At 42.6% G+C, this 7,137-nt stretch overlaps 1 protein-coding gene across 3 annotated transcripts in view; it reads left to right on the top strand.

The window, feature by feature from the left end:
* The first annotated feature begins 2,871 nt into the window (after positions 1-2,871).
* LOC119653643 (sphingomyelin phosphodiesterase) overlaps positions 2,872-7,137 on the top strand; it is a 94,830-nt gene continuing 90,564 nt past the window's right edge. For all 3 annotated transcript variants that reach the window (XM_038058455.1, XM_038058454.1, XM_038058456.1), the window contains exon 1: positions 2,872-3,415. The gene's annotated coding sequence lies outside the window, so the exon portion shown is untranslated. The remainder of the gene's footprint in view (positions 3,416-7,137) is intronic.

Here is a 7,137-nt window from a genome sequence, read left to right as displayed (position 1 = left end):
CTGACCACATTGCCTCCTACAGTGTTCTGTAGTGTACCGTTACGGTCTTGAATGAAGTGCTCTAACACACTTCAAGGCCCTGATCCAATATGGATTGTTGCGCCAACGATTATTATTATTATTATTATTTCCACTCTTACCATTACAAATGGCGCCCAACGTGGGGCCCAACATTTCCTGGATTCAGGCATAATTTATTATTTACAGGTTTCCTGAATCATGTGGAAGATAGCCTATTCCGGCTCACAATTTCGTTTGGTGGTGTCGGATAGAGAATCAATAGATTCTCAATATTGTTCCCGGCTAGGCTCCACGTACACTTGTCTTCAGATTTCTAGTTTTAGGTTTCACGCCTTTTTCCCCGGAAGCAAGTGTTCCTAAGCCTCAATTTCCTTTCCCACCTTGTAACGTAGAGTTTCCTGCCCTATCCTTGGTAGAATACCATAAGAGCTAGTCGTTTGTTGTGTTTGTCTTGAGACTTAACGTCTCGTAGGTGATTGCCTCCCAGAAGCCTCTGGATCTACGGGCCTTTGCGGCTATAAGCTGAAAGGTATTGCCGTCCGAGCTTCTGAGGAGTGTCCTTCCCTACCTTTATGTGAAATGGCTATCTCTTCGTTTCGGAATTTTGAAGAAAATTAAATATTCTTTCTTCTTCGTAGAGATGAAGTGACGGGTGAGATGGATCCTTGATGGAATACGGAGGTAGTCGGCTATATGCTGTGCCATTCCGTCCTCAATGATTCATCTTCACTTTGTTCTCTGACTCCAGACGAGGAAGATTGAATTCTCGCGTTCCCTTTTTGCTTGTTCTTTTTATTTAATATTCTGCGACGGGGAGCAACTCGATTGTTGTCTCTTCATGAAAAACACTGTGTGTGAAAGTTTTTTGCACACAGATGTGAAAAAAATTTATGAGGTTGGGATGGCTTTTTGGTCATCCGGAAGTTTTGCGGAAGTTGATCTGGTTGACGTGGAGAAGGAAGGTGCCGCTAGGACGTAGAAGGAAAGGAGACGAGAAGAAAAAGGGGGAACTGGATTCGATGTTGAAAGAGGAGATGGGTTTTTGGGTTGCTTTTGCGTGAAAATAGAGAAAGAGGAACTAAAAGTGAATCATTGATCCGAGAAAGTGAAGATTTTCGCGAGCGAAAAAAAAAGAGTTCAATTAAGAAATCTAACACCAGTTCGTGCTAAACTCTAACGCGTGAATAAGTTAAAATCATGGACGAATCGTTCAGTCGTTAATAAATGATAAATGCCCAGGGATTGAGAGCAAAAAGAAAAGTGGAAATACAATGGAAAAGACCGATAATCGAAATACCAAATGAGTGAAATTAATATTTAGCGGCATAAGTAAAGTGTCGGAATTCCCGCGCTGTGTATAAACCATCACAAACACCTGAAAGTGAAGTACGGAATTATAAGATAGAAAGTGAATTAACGTTAATTTTTCTCTAAGGACTATATATAATAGTTTGGTTATTATTAATATATTGAATTGAAAGAAAAAAGAGAAATAGGTACCCGAAGGATCGGTCCGAGCTCGGAGTGACATCTGGGTAAGTGGTTTGTTTATTTTCTTTTCTTTTTTTTTCTTCTTTTTTATGATTTTTAGTTTATTTTCATTCTCGTCTGTAAATTTTACATTTTGGTTATTTATTTTTTTTTTCTCTTATTTTATTTTCATTTTTTTTTCTTAAACTTACATTTTAGTTAACTTTATTTTAATTTCTTTTTGTTTGTAATAATTTTTTTTGTATTATGTATTGAAGCTTGAAAAAGTACATTAATGACTGAATAATTTGAAGTAGTTTGAGGACTTCCTCCCCTTAGTTCCTCCTTACTCCCGCGGAATTCCTATGAAGGGGACATCCTCTAAACGAATAACTGGCCGGAGGATGTCGAGGAAGGGTGGGAACCTCACAGGCCGCGCCTCGTACAAGATCTGAGGCGGAAGAGACGGCAATCGAGACGGTGATCCGTCGTGGATCTTCCCCTCCTTGATCGCGGCACTCGGGTCCGGAGACTTACGGCTCCACGCGCGCGGTCGAGCCGGTTTTTTTTTATTTTCCAATTTAGCTCGCGTTCTGGTTTTCATTCGATAGGCCGTCGCGAAATCCTACTTAAAATCGAATTTAAAATCCGGTGCGGACCCACGCATCGGACAAGGCACGTTGTTTTACGTAATGAAGCGTGAGGGATCAAAGCGCTCAAAGGACCCCCCCACATTCCCGAGCCTGGCTAGCACAGAGGCGTGCAAGAACGTGTCGACCGAGCACTTTGATAGAGCTTCAATCTTTGTGGGCGGACCTTCACGGTCAAATTTTGCCAATTTGTTTAGCTTTTTGGGATAGCTCTGCCCTCTAGGTCGTTATCGGCCACTCAGGGGATCGACTTGATCTCCTATCTCCACTCCTACCATTACAGTTTCCCGACTTGTTTTTACTCCTGTTTCGACTATTTTCTACTTCTTCGCTTTTCTTCCCTGATTAAATCCTAGTAGAGAAAGTCTTCAGTTACGTTACGGAGCTAAGTCCACTGCAATATACATATTTATAATATGGCTTACATATTGATAAATATATCAGATTCCCATATAGCAGTCAGTATCTAAACTGGATGGAATGGTTCACTATCAGAATTAAGAACATTGTGACCAGTGAAATTTCCTGAATGATTCAAATTAAATTGCAAATAGACTGGTTTGCCAACATTATTCCAACCATGAACTAACGTACAAAGCTCGCGAAACAATGGTTAGCAACCATACTAGCAGGTTGAAGAGTCGATCTCAGACTAGACTCTCAAACCCCATTCAAGACTACATAGATGGAAGCGTTGGCACAGACTGTTCCATCCATAGTCGATGAATGGCCGCGAATCGACATAGTCGGAACCGTTTACCGTTGGCAAGTGAGCGAAGTTAGTAATGCAACTGGAGTAAGATCGAAGTCAGTGATAGTATCTTTGCAAGAAAGTTATTCCAAACGTGCATCTTCAATTTACTCAAAAAACGATACTACAGGCTCCGTTTGTCCCGAATTCGGTTGCAGTACGTACACAACGCGAAAGATACGCTAGCGCTCCAAATTTAGGTTCACTAGATTTCATAACGGCTCTTCAGAGTGAAATTCATAACTTATAGTTCCTTAAAGTGCAAAAAGTCGCTGAGTGTTCGCCAAGTTGTAGTGTGTGATTTAACCTTATTTTCGCCAACAAACGTAGAAATTCCGCCAAGTGTTATTATTCTAGATGTGAGCTCCGTCGGCTGCGAGGAAATTTCATTGTAGAAAGGCCCATTATGCTGAACGCACCGCAATTTCAGTAAACGGAAAACTTAGCGACAAATTGGATAAAAAGTGCGCACAAGAAGTACAACAGGTCATCGAGCGCCTTTCCCACAGTTACGGCACTGAAGGTTGGTAGTGAAGTTATTACGGTGGCAATCTTACGTTGCTTATTCAAGACGAATTTACTAATTGAAAGGCTTTTAATGCTGAACGGTCCGTGGAATTCCGCGGGAAGTATAGTTTTGGGAAATTAGGTTCGTGACCTACAAAGTTTGGGAGCAATTCTTCCATGCTCAATGGAGCTCTTCCCTAATAGATAAAACTGTCGTCACTGCCTAGTCTGCCGCTATCACTTTTTCCGCCTGAAGTCTCTAGGGGGACCTGTCGCCCAACGTTAGATTGTATAAACGGAGCCCAATCCCAACTAGTTTGCTATTGCTCAACTGATTCCATTTTACTTTACATAATTCGTTGACCCAATTCTTTCTTGTAGTCGAGCTTATTGGCATGGCGCACGGAATGACTGTTGATAGCCGCGGACACCTCGGAACCATAGATAGATGAACTTTCGATAGGTTATCAGATATGAACGAACAATCTTTCTTCTGCTCGGTGCTGGTGTCATTTTAATCAGACGCTAATGGGCTTCCAGCAGCATCCAGCATTTCACTTCGCTCACTGCTCACTTAAGGCCGACAAAAGGCAGTTGTGCATTATCATTTGAGATGAATTAAGATGTCTGGATATCGTGTGCAAGTTTACTTTCTTTTCGAGAGTTTTTTTAAATCGCAGACAATCCAGTGAGATATTTTTTATCATTTTCTGTACTGGATTTGCTGCAATGGGCATGCATGCGTCCACTGAAAACATGCAGAAGCTCTTCCGCTTCAGCGGCAAAGTTTGTTTTGTCCCCCAAGAGACAGCGGCGATTCTGCAAGCGACGTCGTTAAGATGCAAAGCTGGTACAGAAGTGAAAGTGCTCAAGTGATTTACCAGGCAATGAAACTCATATTTGTTCACAGATTATGGGAGTCGTATGGTGGGCCAAATGGAAACCAATGATTGATTTCATTTCAAGTGGCAGCGGTTGTAGTCGGGGAATGCCGCGAAGAAATGTTCATAGTAGAATAGAAAATGAATTCCACAGAAACATCAACAATGGGACTAGTGAATTCACCAGATTTTTCAAAACAGCTTTTCTCGTTGCGGATGCACCTAGTTTTCACTTCACACTTATTTCCTGTTTCGCGTTCCGCGATAAAGAAAAACAACTTAAAAATTTCTTTCTCAATAAAATATAAATTCAGATACTTTCCCAACATTTCATTTGATGCCCAAGTCATTGGCTGTTTGCTGCTCCTAGCTTTCTTCCTTTCGATGGAACCAACCAACACATACGGTAGAAACGAAGCCTTCTAAAAAATAAATGAAAATTCAACCCACAATTACAGAAGAACTTGTTACCTTATAGCCTACTCTATCATGGGTAAATATATACAAATGTCTGTACTAAAAAGCTAACATTAGCGCTGTTACCCTTGTTTCATCACCTGAACCTGTTGAGGAGAAAATTGTCTCCATTCAATATCACCAACGTTTTTCCAAGTTCCTTGCAACTTCTAGTAACAACCAATGTGTTGTTTTTGGTGTATCATGAGGACCCAATATTAAATCTTGATTGGGGAGACAATCGGCATCTATCAACTGTTTATTACTGGCACGATCAGCATCGACGAAAAAGTTAAATTATTAACAACTTTGTGTCATTACTCTATTTTTTAAGCAGCTACATGCGGATACAATAAAGATAATCATCAAATCCAGCGCCTGCCAATTTTTACTCAGTTCAGTGAAATATACTAGAAACAAATCAGGTCGTCTGATATACCTGTTGCGAGCACCATCTGGTGCATTCTTGGAGGTAGGTAGATAGGTATCAGTGGCCACACCAGGAAACTCAATTAACCATTTCGTGCTCCGTTTTAATGCCAAAAGCTCCTAAGACCATAACTGTTGTGGTAAGAGCAAGAAGGCAGAGTACAGCTGGCTTAGGTATTCAGAACCAAAAACCCGCACTCCCATCCACCAACTAGAAATCTTCCTGAGGCCCTAAATTACTTCTAGTGTCCATAGTCTGTTTCTAGCTAAGGCTGGGCAATTGCATAGGAAGTAAAGCTTCAACAATGCGGTATGCCGAGTCTTGCGGCATGGTCCCCTATAGGCCCGTCCCCCACACAGACTGATTTGATCTTGTATGCATTTGCGCGCGCCTGGCACAAACCTCTTACGATCCGAGCTTGTTAAAGGCAAGTCAAGTTCTGGTCCAACATAGCGCAGGTGATGAGCCTTCACCATCCGAGGTCTGCGTCTGCTAAGTAGTGCAAGTAGGTTCTACCCTTAACAATCAATCAATCATGTCCAGCGGGACATCGACTGTGGTTCCTGCGGACACACAACACCGACCCCCCCCCCCCCCCCCCCCCCCATTCCTCTCAATGTTCTTATGACCGAGAACTCAGTAAAGCGTGACGTAGAACGCTCCGCTCGAACTGTTAGCGCATTTCTACACTATCCTACCTGCAGAATGTCGACACTGACTACAAGGACATAATGCCCGCTTGACTATCGATCAGAATGGCAATGTTCCGCTTGGTGATCGGGCTAGGCCGCACCATCGATAGGCTTACAGTATCACCAGTACTTCCCTTGGAATAAACTGACCATCTTTGATCCGTCGGTGAAGAATACTGTACCATAACCCTGCAACCCGTCGACGCACTTCCACCCTGCCCTGGTTGAAACCCCGCAACAAAATTCCTCATGAAGTGTAGCTTGCATGTAGCGTAGTTCACTGGAAATTCCTAGAATTTCCGAGATACTTTGTCTAGGATATTACTAAGCCGGTAGGGCTTCGCTGTTTAACATCCGGTCTCACGTAGTTTGGCAGTACGACACCCTACTAGGTATTTAATGTGGAGATCTAATTGTGGGAGGACATTGAGAACCGCTGCCAGGCAGGACTGCAGAGCCTCGGTAGCACCTAGACACGCGATTCTATGAATCCTATCAAGCTTCGTTCATTCTATTGAATAGTACGGTAGGATGATATGCTTGCAAAAATTCTTTTGCAGGCGTAGAAGGCTTTCCTAATCCTCAGTTCTATGGTTTCTTAATCCTCAGTTCTATACTTAATCTCCAATTAAACTTAGAATCCTAGATTACATCCGGATATTTTAAATTTGAGGAAAGGAATAATCTTTGATCATTTAGCCACGGGAGCTCGAATTTGGGTACTCTTATCTTTGTAGGTAATAGAATCACCTCTGTTTCGGCTGGATTTATGCCGATTCTACATCTGGCGGCCCGCACGCTCACCTTTCCCAACGGGGGAAACATCCCTGACACCAATATCACCAAATTGTTGGCATATACCAACACTTTCACCCCACTCCTGACCAATATGCATATTGTCCACCACCATCAACTAAAGCACCGGAGAGGTCCCTGGCCACCGCGGGGTTCTTACCTCGGGTCAAGTGGCTACCCTCCAGATCAGACTGGATTATCCTGGTTCTTACCATGGATGTTCCATGCGCAAAATACCCTTCTTCTATGTCCTTGAAGGGAGCTAAAGTATAATGCGTACACTGCAATGACTGCTCAATTGTGCTAATTACCTCTCGATTATCGTCATAAAGTAGATATCCAGGTCGCGCTCTTATGTCTTCAACACAAAAGAGCTAAAACTGATTGATCCAAAATCCGTCGCAAATTCATGGCCACGCCTGCCTGCTTTCGGTATAAAAGCCACACCCGCGCATCTCCAGAAGTGTGGTACGTATCCCAAAAA

The sequence above is a fragment of the Hermetia illucens genome, chromosome 4 (assembly GCF_905115235.1).
Source record: "Hermetia illucens chromosome 4, iHerIll2.2.curated.20191125, whole genome shotgun sequence".
Lineage (NCBI taxonomy): Eukaryota > Metazoa > Arthropoda > Insecta > Diptera > Stratiomyidae > Hermetia > Hermetia illucens.
The sequence above is the reverse complement of the archived record's forward strand: the minus strand, read 5'-3'. Positions and strand labels throughout refer to the sequence as shown.